The sequence below is a fragment of the Rhinolophus ferrumequinum genome, chromosome 6, assembly GCF_004115265.2.
Source record: "Rhinolophus ferrumequinum isolate MPI-CBG mRhiFer1 chromosome 6, mRhiFer1_v1.p, whole genome shotgun sequence".
Lineage (NCBI taxonomy): Eukaryota > Metazoa > Chordata > Mammalia > Chiroptera > Rhinolophidae > Rhinolophus > Rhinolophus ferrumequinum.
The window spans coordinates 73,211,407-73,228,120 of NC_046289.1; the positions used below are offsets into that span (position 1 = coordinate 73,211,407).

The 16,714-nt window shown below is 42.8% G+C and overlaps 1 gene segment (V, D, J or C); it reads left to right on the forward strand.

Moving 5' to 3' along the window:
- Positions 1-16,714, forward strand: part of LOC117022730 (T-cell receptor alpha chain C region-like) — a 326,986-nt gene that overhangs the window by 298,407 nt on the left and 11,865 nt on the right.

A 16,714-nucleotide genomic window follows, 5' to 3' on the forward strand; every position in this document is an offset into this window, starting at 1 on the left:
TTACAGCTAGCTAGCTGGCATGGTTCAGGACGTCATTAAGAGAAGCTCAGGTCAAGTTGTCAAGTACAACACAGATGCAGGTACAGACTCAGGGAGAGAAGCTTCCAGACAGCCCTGGAACTAAAGGCAGAATAAGGACTTTCCTCACAATCCAGTCCACCTGAGGAGAATTTTCATTTATAATTAGAAAAAGGTAAAGAGCATTTACTCACAGTGCCCTTGTCTCAAATATTGTGTGTATGGAGCACAGAAGACACAAGAATGAACCCAAGCAGAAAACTAAAGAAAAGAAATCGATGAAACCACTGATGAAAATCAGTTGCCCTTTTCTTGCCTGTCTCTGATAATGAATGTGCCTTCTTGGTTCATTCCTCACTTTGGTTCTTGAAATGTTCTAAGAAAATAGCAAAAAACTGACGGGGTTGGGTTAGCCTTGGCCAACTTGGTTAGATATCTCTGAATGAGACACCTCCCTTTTAGGAAGTCCAAGGAGACTTTTTGTAATGACAGTAAACATGGTGTACAACAATAACAGGTTTTACTTCGGATCTGGGACCAAACTCACTGTAAAGCCAAGTAAGTTATAATCGTCTATAAGAAAAAGTCGCCAGCATATTATCCTAAATTCCTCTTAGCAATCTGTATGTTTTGAGCTATTTTGTGTTTTGGGTCCCCACTCATAACATTTTATCATTTCTTATTCATATGTCGTTAAAAAGATCGAAAATGTGGTAAACAAATCCTATGATTCAGTAAATATTCTGAAACTGCCAACCATCCTCATGGGATGTTACCCTATGTAAGGAAAATTCCCAAATTTTAACTATTGCTACTTTTACTAGTTGACAAAAAAGTATTTGGATATAATTTAAAGTAGCTATAAATGTCCAGGATTTTGGAGAGGAGATAGGACAAATTAAAATTGCACATATTTTTAAAAGATGAAAAGAATTAGTCTTGATAATCTAGTAATTAACATTTATTGAACACTTGCTATGTGCAAAGTACTGTGTGAATGCCTCTCATACTTTAACTCATTTAACCTTCCTCACAACCCTCTCGGGTAAATATTAACATCCCCACTTTCACAGAGAAGGAAATTGCGAAGGTGAAAAACAAAGAAAAAGGTTAAAAGTTACCCAAGGGCTCATAACACAGAGGGGTAGGGCTAGGCCTCAGGGCAGCCTACCTGTCTCCTCACCCACTCAATGGTGTTGACAAGTTGACCAGGTTTGTGTAGGAAGACCTAGCACTGTGGTTATAATAATAACTACAAGTTCACCTTTGGAGCTGGAACCACAGTAACTGTAAGAGCAAGTAAGTAAAAAGGAAAAAGTCAGAATTATTTTAAAACAAAATGGTGGGTACAATTATGAGCAATTTTACCTGGGAACCGCAATGGTCAGTAACTAAATTTTAAAAAGCTTTCCCAGTTTGTATAAGCATCATAAACTTTCTACCTCACGTGTCTCCCTCAGCTCCTCTTCTACCCCAGGATGGCTCTCCTTCTTAGGTACACCTTTACTATGAGTCATTTGTTGAGGGCACAGGCTTCATGGTCAGATAAAAACCAATCTAGCTATCTAAAATTGTCTCGGATCCCTGAAAATAGCGAGAAAGGATGTCACTGGACTGTATTAAGATGAGATATAACTCTTTTCAAATATTTGAAGTGACAAGGAAGAGGTTAGTACAGAAGGCAAAATCAAAACCAATGGATGAAAGGAGATGTGTCTCAGCCTCCTGTGGAACCTTTCTGAACAAGTAGAACCAGCCTGTGGTGGAAAGGCTGGCTGCTCTGTAACTCTCTTTCCTTGGAGATCCTCATGCTGGGTCCTTAAAGCTAATCATTGAATGTTATAGAAGGGATTTCTATGCCATTTTCGATACTGAACTGAATCATCTCTAGGCTCCTTTTCAACTCTAAGTGCCAAGATCCCATGACTCAAGCCTAGAGGATGAAAAGGTGAGCTCAGACCTGTTTCTTCTATTATTCTGAAAGCCCAAGAAATAGGTCATCAAATTATTCATGAGCTAAAGCCTATCTGGGATTTTTATGTCTAGAAGATGGTGGGGTATGATTTCCCAGTACAATAAGTGGAAAAATAAAAGGAGATATCAGGGAGAAAAAAAAGAGAGAAGAGAAAAAGGGAATGCCTGGAGGGAGAACGAGAGGTTGAATGAGGAAAATGAGGTGATTTTATGGAGGACAGATCTAGTCTGTCAAAGTTTTCACAAGTTTAGCTTTGGGAAGGGAGCCAAACATAATGTCAATCCAAGTAAGTGAGTAGCCTTTTATACTGGGAAATAGGGCCAGGAAAACAAAGTTCCTTCCAATTTAAACACTCTCAAAAGGACAGGTAATTGCTTTCTGCTGGGAGGGAACTCTGAAGGTGGGAAGACTATTGTTACCACAGACCAATTGTCCCTTGAGAGATAGCCTCTGATGACTGACCGTCCAGCTTAGACTGCTGGCTGCACAAGAAAAAGACAGAAGGACAGTTAAAGAGAATGGAGGGGAATTTTCAACCTTATCCCCCAGGGCAAGGGAGAGGGTGCTGTAGAAGAGTAGGCCCATGTTCATGTAAAGGGGGCCGACACAGTGCAGATAGAGGCTCCAGCCTGGGGAGGCTGTACTTTGGAAAAGGAACTCAGCTAACTGTACGGCCTGGTGAGTGGATTGCTTTTACTCCAGGGAAACATTACTGTAAAGAAATTGAAAAGGGAGATGAATAAATTCCCTTAGTCTTGAAACTAAGAAAATATGTGTATTGCCCCTCCTGGAGGACCCTCTTTCCTAAGTTGACTGGGAGGGAGAAGTGAAAGGGAGGTCAAGAAAACTAGGGTTCCTTTTAAGAGCCCGCTGATCTGAGAGGAGACTTGTTCATCCCACCAAAAGCAAAGGGCAGCCCCCCTGTAGTGTGTGAGGTATCCCGAAACACCCACCCCTGGTCTACACCTTGGGGAAGAATATGGCCCTCAGCGCAGAAAGGGCATGCCAAATTGGAAAACAGATTTACAAGGTTTCTTTTCCTTGAGTCCTTGATTCCTAGCCATCTCCCTGTTAGAGGCTCCATCGACTATTACAGTCCTTTCTCTTCAAGAATGACCTCTCCATCGTACTTTGTAAATTTTCCCCAAGAAGCCTCCTCACCTTCTTCCTTCATACAAGTCTCGCCAATGGGGGGGGGGGCTCTAGAATAGCTGGAGGAAGTCTGGGTCTGAACTTGGACCAAGGAAAGTAAAGCTGATCCACAGTGCACAGCAGCTGGGAGAGCCTGGGCGAACCCAGGACTAAAGTACCCTTCCGCTCTTTGGGGCTTTCCCTTGGCACTAAAGTGAATATAGAGACCCTAACAGGGTGCATACCTGTGTATGCGTGTGTCCATCAGCATGGGTATATGAACAGCCTGACCCTGAAGTTTCCCTGAGCTTATAGGGTGTCCTGTTCTCAGGTTCCTTTGTGGGTTAAAAATGGTCAAGTGGGTCCCTGAATGAGGTTATGGTTGAGAACGATTATCCTCATTCACACAGATCCAGCTCCCAACAGCCAAAACAAAGAAGTAAGTAAGTATATGAAAGAATCAGACCCACTTGCAAGCCTTCCAGCTCTATCAAGCAGATATAGCACTAGAACACAGGATTACCCTGAACAGCACACACACTCCACCACTTTGCCAAGGCCATAGGAAGCGTCCTACACACACTCCACCATTTTGCCAAGGCCATAGGAAGTGACCTTCGTCAGGTATCTAGAGAGTGTGATTTCCTTGGTCCTTGTGGTTTTCGCTGGGCCTCAAATCACTGTGTAAACAATGCTGCAGGGAACAAGCTAACTTTTGGAGGAGGAACCAGGGTGTTAGTCAAGCCAAGTGAGTACTGGGGCTTAAGCCGCAATTCTGTTTCCAACTTTGAAGGAGGAGCTTGGTCATCAATTTTAAAACGAGTGTGCTGTGTTGGCCCAAATTAATCTGTCTCAAACTTGCCTTAAAAATGTTTAGTGTTGCTCTTCTGCATAAGTACATATATATGTACAAATTCAGTGTAAAAAACTATCTTGATATTTCCTGGGTTCTATCTTCTTAAGAGAAGGTACTTTCCCTATTTCTTCATATCTCTTATCTGAATGTCCCAGGAGGCAGAGGAAAGTGGAAAGGGGTGATTCTCTCTATTCAGAGTGGTTAAGTGATTTGAACATAGTCATAGTATCAGGGCAAGGACCCGCGTTTCCTAAGATTCAGTATATTGCCATCCATACCAGGCTGCAGCCTCTGTAACAATCATTCTGATTTATCTCCTCTGACCCTCATTTTTCCCAATTAATGCAACCAAAATATTAGTAACTCTTTTATCTCCTTGCTCACAGAAAGCGTGTGAGCATTAGAAAGACATGGTTCTGAAAAAGAGTTGAGCTAGAGGTTCATTTGGGCTGGTTGTGGGGGATTTGGGGGAGAGGGTGCAGGAGTAGAAGTATTGTTTCTGTTGTTGATATTGTTTTTTTCACTGGGGAAGGGAATAAGAAAGGGATGGATACCTGAAAGGCAAGGTGACATGACCAATACATAAACATGTACAAAATAAATCATGAAGACATTCAGCTAGGACACTGTGGGCCATCACCAGCTAGGACCTGGCTTGGCCATTACCAACCACATGGCCACTCGAACTCTCTCAGTTCATCTATAACATGGAGATCATGATTCCCGTTCTGCCTAGCTCAAAAGATTCTGTGAGACTCAAGTAAGATAATATATGTGAAATCTCTTTGAAAAGCATGTCCGATGAGTCATGATTTTAAAAAGTTAGATTTTATGAAGAATTTCATTGGAAGGTAAACTTGAGGGTGCACAAGCTCAATGACTTCAGCTATGGCAGAGAAAGGGTTGAATTTGGAAATAAGGTGACCCTTTCTAATTATGAAAAAGTAGAACATGAGATTTGGTGACTAAGACTGGCCTTGAGACCATCAAAAACCTGAGATTGCTCAGGAGGGAAATGTGTGAGGTTGGAAGCTAGTAAACGGTTTCCGAGGTTTCCTACCATTCCAAAGAGTGTGAGTTTAAGACTTTGCTTGAGTTTACCTAAATATGTGCTTGGTGTTGAATTGGGTTTCAACCACGTGAGAACTCTGAGAGAATTCCAGTGCTTGAAAATGAAGTATGCTTTGGTTTTTGTGGTGAAATAGATCACTGTGGGGTTTACAAGCTCCCAGACGCTGTTTTTTGGAAAGGGGACCATGTTAAAAGTGGATCTTAGTAAGTATTACTATGAATTCTGAATTCAAATAATTATTGAGACAGGTAACAAGCTTTTTTGGAAATTTAAGTGGGCTGCCAAACGTCCTCGATTTATTCCGATTTAATTGCAAGCAGAGCGCTCTCTGTGCTTTCCCCGTGCTCACTGCAAGAGCTCATTCTGCTAGGCAATGGTTTGCATTGTTTGTAAGAGGATGCCAACTGGAAGAGGTGTTGGCATCTCAGAGTGGGTTTTTCTGATGGAACTGGCCACTGAGATAAGGAGACTCCTTCCATTTTGCTTTCCTATGAAGTTGGCAAACAATGCCTCAACGGCCAGTGCCACAGTTTCCAATTACCCAGATAACATCCCGAAGTCACTTTGGAAAAACCTCTGTCTCACTTTATCTTTTCTAGCCAGGAATTTACATGTTAGAACTAGACCTAACATTTCAGCGGAGAGAAGGCATGATCTAAGCATCCACGTCAGTGGTTGATGCTGTGTGATTTGGAGGTAGCCTTTGATCTTTCAGGCCTCAATTTACTTATCTGCAAATGGAAGTAAGTCATGATTAAATTCCTCCATGCCTGGACCTCACTTCAGACGTCACCTCCTCAGAGGGACCTTACCTGCCCAGCCAATCTAACAAGCCACCAAACACAGCTGCTGCCTGGTTGTTCTCCATCCCATTACCCAGCCTGATTTTATTCATGCACTTTCATCACCTGACATATTACCTACGTATTTGTTCATTTGTCCCATGAGGACAGGGACGGCGTCCTTGTGGCTCTTCACTGCATCCCTCGTGCCTAGCACAGCGCCTTACACACAGAGGTGCTCAGTGTATAGTTATTGAGTGAGTGAAGGACCTACCACCATCTCCCCTCTTTCTCATGAAGCCACAGAGCTTTGTTCTTACACATCCAGACATTGAAAGCCCACTGAGTTCCTTGCCAAGGGCAAGGACAGAATACAAGTTTCCATTGTTTATAGTTAAATACAAGGTAGAGTGAGTGAGTGGAAGCGTTAGGTATTTGCAGGGCCTCATTTCACTGTGGCTACCGGGCAGGAACTACATTGATCTTTGGGAAAGGAACCACGGTGTCAGTGAGTTCCAGTAAGTACCTAGTTATTATGGATCATAATGCTTGTATTTATCCTGCAGTCTTATATTGCACAGGTGACTAAATGTCTTCTTATTCTTTAACTCAGGCGTATTGGAGTTTAGTAATGAAAGCCATTAAAACAAAATGAAAAAATGAATGTTGTCCCCCACCTCTAATACTCCAACTACATCCCACGGTTACAAAAATGTTTAAATACATTAAAGTAATAAAAGAAGGAACGATTACCTAGGGATAGGAGGTCCTTTGGCTGGTAAAACAAGATCACTCGTGAAATTTTGCGAACCTTGCTGAAGGAAAAAAGTGTCAGAATTGTCTACAGAATATCACTTGGACTCTTCTCAGGCTTTCCCCTACATCACTCTATGGCACCCTAAAAAGAGGCTTCACAGACTTAATTCCGTGGCTTAGTCTGTATTCCAGTAATAAAAAAAGGGGGGAATCCCCGCCAGAGGCCCCACGAGGGAAGAGAGATGCATGCTAATCCATTATTAAGGCAGCTCGGGCATTGTTGTCAGGCAGCACCATGCTATGATTTATAACATATTCATCTTTGGGAGTGGGACAAGATTATCGGTAAAACCCAGTAAGCAGGCAATATGTCACTAACGTGGGAGGCTTAATGTGGCTACTGAGGCCCATTGAACTTACTGCAGTATTTGTAGGGCCCAGGTGTCAAGAAATTAATGGTTTATGCAGACTTAAGTGCATTCTGATGTAGAAAGAAATGTTAAAGTAATGGCACAGAGGATAGAAAGATCTAGCTGTAGAGAAAAATAATCACGCAGATGAACCAAAAATAACGGCGAAACAGCTGAGTCAGAGAGCTGATCCTAAAGAAAAAAGCAGAAAGTTTGGCTGAATACTTCCAGTTCTAAACCTGACTTGACTGGTGCATCAGGGCCACAATGTCTTCATCTGTAAAATGAAAACATTTAATATCACCTCATAAGTTATTTTAAAGATAAAATAGCTATTAAATTATAAATTATCAATGATTTAAATTATAAATTAAATTATAAATAATTTAATTTAAATATAAAATAATTGTAAATTATTAAATGCTATCCACATGTAAAATATTATTTGTTTTCAGACAACAAGAAAAAGCTAGGTCAGCTAGTATAATTTGTTCAACATAAAGAGAATATACATGTAGGTTCTTAGTAAGATAGCTATTTTCGTATGGATATATAGCCATAGGCATTAGTAAAAACCACTCTCTCTTCTACTGAAGTCGAGTGACTTGAATGCTATCGAAATGAAAGTGGCAGGAAGCCATTTCGTAAAGGCCTGCCTTACAGTGTGAACATTGGGGGTAACCAAAAGCTTACCTTCGGAACTGGGACAAAACTCCAAGTCACCCCAAGTAAGTCTAAATTCCTAAGGATTTCTTCTTCCTTGTGTTATCTCCTCTCAGATTGTAACATTTGGGGAACATAACGGGAAATAATAGGCCTTTTCTGGCCATTTTCAGAAGAGATTGTAGAAGGGTCCCTCATCTATCCTTCAACATTCTAATAGCATTGTTCCACCCAAGTTATGTTCTTTCTTAATAGAAAAGAAAGCCAAGACATTACCCATGAAGCCAATCGAACACAGTAGATTTGCAAAGGATAAGAATTAAAGGGAAGACAAGTGGTGGTTTTTTTGTTTGTTTTGTTTTTGTTTGTTTTTAACCAGACCTGAAGCAGACTGGGTATCCTTTAATCAGAGGGACGCCTGGCTTTGGGGGCAGAACAGAACTTGAATAAGTAAACAAGGCCACCACTGAGTCTGCAAAACAAGTTGACTGGGAAGAGCAGGAGACTGTCACTCATAATGATCTGGATGTTCTTCCATGAAGTTTCAGATTGATGGAAGTTAGAATTAGGAGAGACACTATGGCAGGAATCTAAAAATTGATAACTGTAATGGAGATAAAAGAAGAACGAGATACGACTGTTGGACAAATAGAACTAAAAATCATGAGTTTGATAAGGATAAAGATGGGGGTAGATAGAGACTTCATTTTAAGTGTTGCACAATAAATGCCCAAATTTGACTTAAATGGCCTGTGTGTTATGTGGAACATAAAAAGAAAGTTAAGATACAGCCCACTCTGTAGGTGAAAGGGCCCTATCTCTTAGTCTCAGGTATGAGAAGGATGTGTAGCTCGTGGGTGTTTTTGGCTGACTAAAAAACACTGTGGGAATAGTGGAGGCTATAAATGGATCTTCGGGAGTGGGACTAGACTGCTGGTCAGACCTGGTAAGTGGGTTATCAGAGGACTAACAAAAAGATTGAGGATAAAATCTTCATGCCTCAAGAAATAATCGTGAAATGGAGGATGAACTAGAGTTTTGGGGGATCACTATTATTAGAGTTCTCATGTCTGGTTCTAGCAAAATAATTATATATACAGCAGCAGTATCATTCTCGTAGGAACAAGGAAGAGGATTCTTCCCTCATAGCTCCTCCTAAGATTTATCTGTCCTGTGCCTATTTATCTCTCTCGTGCATCTAGGCTATTTGTGCCTTTGGTAACAGTGCTGGTTCAACCTGCTTAGCCTTCATTCACATCACCTGTTCTTGATTTGTAATATAAGAATAATAACCTCTAAGCTCGTGCCACAGTTGTGGCCCAAATGCAGTAATGTAATATATAGAGATTATTAAGGTTATCCATAAATATGGTTTTCTTTCCCCTTCCCAAAGTAAATCAGAGGTGGAAAAGCCCAACACGGCATATTTTTGTATGGGGGTTTGCTATGGTGTGAATTCAGGATACAACACACTCACCTTTGGAAAGGGCACCATGCTTCTAGTCTCCCCAGGTAAATGTTGACCCCCATCCCACCCCCGTTTTCTCCTTATGTGATTTAAGGCATCTATGTGTTCTTACTGTGTCTTATCCTTATGGATCATCCTCCTTGTTTCATCAGTCGACCTATGAATTTAAGGTTGAGCCTTCACAGGAGGCTTTTCAAAATGAAAATCGCTAACAGAAAAGTTGGAAATAACAGTAAAACTAATTTACTAGGTCAGAATGGAGTAGAAACTAACATCCTAGATGCTCCAGACAAACCTGGCTTCTCCATGAATAGCCTGGCTTCCTGTGTTGCGCCTGGACTATAATCTCTCCTCAGGCATCCCTCCCATTCCCCTTACCCTCTACATCCCAAATTTAGCTGTGGAATCTTGGACAATCTCCATACACCGCTACAACAATCTTTCATTACTGAGAAGATCTGCCTATTAAAACTGAAAGATCCTTGAGAGCAGAGTCTCTTCTCATATCCTGTGAAGTGTCTCATCTGCAAATTGGGAAGTAGAGCTGGATGTCCTCTCTGATCCCCTGGCACCAACAGCCTGTAAATTTATTCCATTTGGGGTAATGGGGAAAGCTTTTTTCTCATATGAATATATTCAATCTTGAGTGTTTTCTAACTCATTAGGTAAATCAGGAAAAGAGGTGAAGTGACAGAAGGGAGTTTAGTCTGAGGCATCAGACACTGTGGGACGCATGGGGAGGAATAAACAAACTCATCTTCGGGATAGGGACCCGGCTAAACGTGGAGCTGAGTAAGTGTGAGATGCTATGATGACTACAAAAGGCATTCTGGGGATGGAGAACGGGAGAAAAGGAACGTCATGTATCTTATTTATAATTCACTATTATCTAGTGGTGACGTATTAAGAATTGTGGCTCCCAGATAAATTAGTGAAAGTACTTAAAGACTATATGAGCATATTTTCTTTGGGGTGGAATTTAGCAAACCATTAAGATTTTTCCCAAGATATGAGGCTGATAGAGCTCTGTCCAATATTAGAGTTTTTAGCACTAGAATTGAGCTAAATGGAGCCTGATAAAAGAAAAAAGCTAGGAGAGCAGAAAATTGCCTGGCCATGATCTAATAGACCCTTTCTACTTCCACTGCCATTGATTCAGAGATACATTGTGGAGAAGATATTCAAGGTCATTTTATCCATGGCCCAAATAAGCCATACCCAGTTCACTTTAGAGACTGTGTCCCTTTACACTAAACATTGTTCAAGAAGAGTCAGTGAAGTGCAGAGAAAGGAGCCCAGGGCTTCTGATTTCAGTTTAGTTCTAGATTTGATTTGGCCCCAATTGACAGTGTGACATCGAACAAGTCATTGCCCCTTTGTGTGCCTCATACTCTTCCAGTGTAAGAGGAGAAAGTCAAAAACCTCAAAATCTGTGGTTCTGGGATCTCACTCCTTATACCACCCTAGAGTTTATATGACTCAAGGATATGGACTCTTATGGCTATTTCATAAACAAATTCTATAACCCCAAGGAAATAGCCTGGTTAATAAATAATCTAACTTAACATAGAAATAATAACCACCTTCTCAGTGCCTATCATGTGTGAGTATGACGCTAAGTGCATGACATACGGTATTGTTTGTCTTCCAACAACTCTATAGGACAGGAAACAGTAAGTATGCCTATTTTACAGAGAAGGAAACTGAGGCTCAGAGAACTGTCCAAGATCCCAAGAGTAGTGAGTATCAGGATCTTGATTCAAACCAGGGTCTGCCTGTCTGCTCTCAAAGCCTTGCTCTTTCTACTATGTGATGTGACAGGCCCTGAGCCAGGGCTTATTTAGAAATGAGAGACTGCCAGTTATGGTGAACAAGGAAATACATGGAATTTATCTTTTGTGTTGCCAGATATTGCCATGGCTTAGAGATGCTTTGGAAAATCTTGACTTGAATGTCTCAAATATCCAAAGGATTCTCTTCCCCATTAATGAAGAAACAAAAAAGTTCAATGGCTACGGGGAGCATTTACCCCCAATGAAGAGAGGAGAGAGGGGCTGGCAGCAGCCACTCCCTTGTTCTGACTTTCTCTTTTCTCACTACTTCACGTATTGTCACCAGTGTAACTGATCCGCAAGTGCCTGACTCGTTTGGGAGTTATAGAAAAATGCAATGTTGAGGGCTCTCTGGACATTGTTGGATCATAGAATTATAGCCCTGGAAGGGAGCTTAGAAATCATCTTATTCAGACTCTTTATTTTTCTAATGAGAAAATTATGCCCCAGGGAGGTTAATTGAATTGTCCAATATCATAATGTCAGTGAGAACGAGGGCTGGGACAAAAACATGGGGATCCTGGTCCCTGGCTCTCACAGAAGAGTGACTAAGGTTTGATGAACTAACCTTCCAGTAGGTAGACGGTGTGAGATATGTTCATGAACAGGAGGAAAAAACGGGTTTTATTAGGGGAGTATTAAAAGTGCTCTTATCATTAGCGCCGTCCCATAGGCTCCTGCTTCCCTGCTGTGGTATAAAAATGGAAGGAGAAGGAAATGGCCCATTTTGTCACAGCACAAATCACTGTGGGAAATACTGGCTTCAAATTTGTCTTTGGGACAGGAACAAGACTATTTGTTAAAGCAAGTAAGTTCCATGAAATAACCTGATTTGTATTACAGTTGAGAGACATCTGTCTTCATTGATTTTTTTTTTTTTTTGGCATGAGTTTGTCTGCTATTTGAATAAGAAGAAAAGTGGGCAATGATAATGTTGCATCCTATAGTATCTATGAGCGTCACTCATGCAAGAAACAGGTCCTGAATACTTAGTAAGTGTGGATGGATTAAACTACCCTGGGTCCTGTCTAGAACTGAAACTCTGTAATTACATGAGTGACTTTTTCAACCTGAATAGTCATGACATTTTTAATATAATCCACTGTATACAAAGCAGGATCTCCTATTGGGTTCTGCCTTTTTTCTTGTCATCTTCCAAGGGTCTTGAGAAAATGAAGGTCACTTTGGTACATGCACAGAGACACAGGAACCCGCTTGGTAACTAACCTGTGTGTGATTCAGGAATCCCAGGCTATAGCCCGGTTACAGGGTACCATTCTGTACAGAGATGTTTCAGAGTGTGAATACAGGCTATCGGACACTTACATTTGGAACTGGCACCCAACTTTTGATCATCCCAAGTAAGTCAGATCTCCAGACATGTGTTGCCCCACCTCCAATATCACGTTTACATTTTTATATGTGGCGTATCGCATGGTCTATATAGAATATCATTATTATTCTTATTATTACTACTAGTGCTATGTTAGTATTGATCATAACAATGCTGCTAACTTGGAATATATATTTTCTGCCATATTATTCTTTTTACCCTTGAAGGAGAATCAATGTCAAGATATGAGAAGGAAAATATTTGAGTTTACTTTGGAATCTCAGACCTTACTTGTTCATTCAATTTCCCCCTTTGCTGAGGTCCCATATGAACCTCCCAATGTTTTGGTTTTTACACTGACTCCTGATTATTCCTCTCAGAAAGGCTTCCTTGGGTTTTTTTCCTACCTAAGCACTTAAATTTTGCAACTCACATTTACCAAAGTGTGCTTAGCTGTTAACCTCTCCCAATACGGTCCTCCTTCTCCCAATAATTATGCACAGTAAAAGTCAGTTCAACTCATTAAATGATTATTGAATATCATCAACAAGCCAGGGACCATAGTTGGTTTTTTAAAAAGAAACAAAGAAAAGAAGAAGTGTAAGAAAATGCCCCCTCGAGAACTCCCAGTCTTATCAGAGAACTAAAACCATGTATATGTGAATGTGCCAAGGTGGGCGCTGTGTTTGGTCCTGCACAGGACGTGGGACCTGGCAGGGGTCCCTGCAGGCTGGAGACAGGACAGTGGTAAAAATGGACATTCCTGGGCAGAGAGCATGCACTATCCGCCCGTATGTTTCTGGAAAAGGACTGAAGTCTGTTATCTGCTGAGATGTTAGACTTTCTTGAGGACAAAAAGCCCCCTTGGCAGTAAGCTTCCTTAAGTGAAGTGAGGACAGAAACAGAAATGAGTCAGACTGAGTCACCAGGACTCAGTGAAAGAGGACTCGGTGACTTTGAGTCACACCAAGGCATGTTTGTAACATGTGCCCCAGCACAGCAAGTTGAAAATGCTCTTGCACCTACTCTTTCTGGCAAAATGAAAAATACAGTTTTGTATATGTCCCCAAGAAAATGGTGTCTTCTTGTCAGACGTGGCAGCTGAGGTGGGAAAATACCCGGCTGCTGCCTGGTGTCTTTAGAAATATTCACACCCACCCAGCCTATGTAGGACAGAGGTTTTTCACCAAGTTTTGTAAAGGCTGTTTTACCTAGAGGAGAAACAGCCGGAGGCTGTGTTTGCTGATAGCTGTGAAGAGGAAAATGGAGGCCAATGGGTAGCTGGAGACTTTATACCCAGTAGGGAGGCTCCTTCAGGTCCCCAGACCACCCATTACAGGAAAAATATTAGGGGCAGCCTTCCCAGGTTCCCAGCTTTCAGAGCTATGGTGAAGAGAATGTGGAGCTTTTTGTAATGCGCTTACCCAGAGTGTGGCTATGGAAACTACAGAGTCACTTTTGGGAAGGGGACCCAAGTGGTGGTCAGAGCAAGTAAGTAAGCCAGGCTCCTTCTATAGAAATGACACCCCCTCCACCCCACCTACCGCTGTTCCTACCCCTAGTGCTGGACAACCTCTGATTTCCATGGGAGAAAGGAAGGATGTGTCATTCATTAGTGCCACACCTAAGTTCTTTGATGGTCACTGTGCCAAACCTTTGCCTGCCCCTTTCCTCTGCCCTCCCCTTCTCTCTAGCATCTCTACTGCCCACATTCCCGTCCTCTGAGAAAAGCTGCCCCTGCTCTTCCCTGAGACCGGGTTCCAAACTGAACAAAGAACCTCAGAAGTGAGAGCTGGAAGGGACTTTAGGGACTTCTTGCTCATGGTGCAGGGCGATCCAGAGGCCTATGGTCTAAGCATCTGTCCAAAGTCATGCTAGGCAGGCATTTCAGGGCCGGGTCAGGGCTCCAGCCCCTCACCCCCACCCCACACAGCCACGCAGCTCTTTGCTAGCGTGGCCCTCAAGCCCAGGGTGAGGCCAGTTGAGGGCCGCAGCAGGGAACTGAGGGCTGAGTTCCCACCTGGGCTCGGGCCGTGACTCAGGCCATGACTTCTATGAGCTTCAGCTTTCAGGTCTCTGAAGTAGGAGCATGATCTCTATTTCTTCCCATCTTTCAAAAATCTTATGGAAATTGCTGTGACTGTTTTCTCTGTACTAGGCTTTCATAATAGCAGGGTCCTGTCTGAATGAAGGTCATTAGAAATAAAGGAATCAAAGAGCTTTGGGTGCCTTGACCTATTTCCAGGTAGTAAAGAGGGAAGGATGAACACACCCATCACAGAATGGGCCTGAATCCTGCTTGGAGGCTGGCCAGGGACGAGGATACGCAGGGACCAAGTCCCTGGGCCTCACATGGGAACAAAGCAGAGAAGAGGAAGCTTCAAAGAGTGAAGGAAAGGGAAGGACAAGAACAGGAGAGCTTCAGGAAAGGCAATCAGAACGCCTTCAGCACAATATAATATCAAATCTCCTTTGCCCTGCGTCCTCCGAGCACTTTCAAGAGCCCCTTGAATCTGACAACAGAGTAGCAGAGAGACCCCAAGCAGGCAGGATGGTGGTGGTGGCATTGAGGAGTAGCTGTCCCACTTCTCTGCTGACAGGAGAGAGTATTTTCTCCTGGGGAAAGGGGGTGAGGGGCTCTCCAGTCGCCAACACTTGGCTGCCGTCACCACCCTCGGCCAGGGGCTCCAGGACAGCTGTAGGAGATTTCCTGCAACTCTTGAGCATAGGCTAGTTTTTCCTTGGATTGTTGTCCCAACCACTGGGCAATCAGTGTGTGTGTGGGGAAGCAGGGGTGTCACATGAGACAGGTTTTAGCAAAGGTTTTCCTCGCTGTGTGTATCAGGAGGAAACTACAGACTTATATTTGGAAGAGGGACCAGCCTTGTTGTCCATCCATGTGAGTATTACAGAAATGATCGAGGGAGATTTTGTAGACAGGAATATATTTTGGAAGGTTGTCGCAATAACGAGGGCCTGTAAGGTGGTCTGCTTGTCGTTAAAGGTATCCTTTGTTGTCTGGGAGTAACGGATCAGTGTGTCAGGTCTCATGAAACGATTGATGGACAAAGGTTTTTCACAGGGCTTTCAGAGGACAAATGCCCAGGTTTTGAGAAAAGAGATTTCATTCTTGGTTAGGTTCTTCTTGGCAGCCAAGGGTTCTACAATGCCCCTCAACCCTGTGGCTGAGGCTCCGTCTCAGCGCCTGCCCTTGGACCCGTGAGATATTTGTCCTATATGAGAGTATCCCAGCCAGGGTGCTGAGACATCCAGGGGTGCCGGGAGTTGGGGGGTGGGGGGGTGGGCAGTGACTGGTCTCTGGCTGCAGGAAGCCGTGTCCCTTTCCCGCCATGTAAAGCATTGCTGGAATCACACTATTATTAGCTGCTATTTACTGAATGTCTGACATGGGCCAGTGACTATACCCTGTCCCGCATATAATTTCTCATTCAGTGCTCATGTCCATCCTACTGTTAGGTAGCTGGTCTTATTCCCATTTTACAGGTGAGGAAACAAAGGTTTGGGGCAAGTAACTTGTCCAAGACCACACAGGTAGGAGTGACAGACTCAAGTTTAATCTGTTTCACTTGAAGGCGTTATTGTTAACCATGCCACTATATTGCTACCGCCGTCTTTCCTGCACTCTTTGAAGGAAGACCCCCAGACCTCACAGCCCACCTGTTTGATCCAAGGTTGGCCCCGGATCCTGAGCCTTCCTGCCATGGTGACCATGGCAGCCTTGGTCCAGGACTCAGTATTTCTGAAGATATAGTAAAGTCATTGAACTGGGCTGGCAGGATGTAGGTATGACAGGGAGGAAAGTGGAAACCCAGGGGGTCTGTTCATGGAGCATAAAGTGACACAGAGAAAGAAATTTATCATCAAAACCATGGAACAGGCTGTTGTTTAAAAGCTCTGTTCCCAAGAGTGAAGGCTGTAACGTGGGAGAGGGCCAGGCAGCCGCCCCGCGTGGCAGACGACAGGTATTCGTACTGCACTGTACCAGGGTGCGAACACAGGCAGGACACTCACTTTTGGGAGTGGAACGAGCCTCCAAGTGCATCCAAGTAAGTGCCTGAGCTTAGACTCACCAAAGACGCGGAAAGTCCCTAGTTTACTTTCTGATAAGATGAATCCGCACTTCCTGAGTTAATTTCTCGTGTTTCTTTATGAGGCTTGAATGTTTTGAAATTTGAATTCCCAACCACTGGCTCAGTAATGGTGTCTTTTCTAACAGTAGTTAATTGCCAGGGGGAATTGGCCTTTTCATCATTACAGAGGTAGACTCTTTTGCTGTTTTTAGGTTCCTTTGAGACAAAAGATCTTTATCAGAAAAAACACTGTGACTGATTACACCAAAAAATTTATTTTTGTTACCATCTAGTCTTCACGAAAGGTGATAAATTAAACTTCCCAAT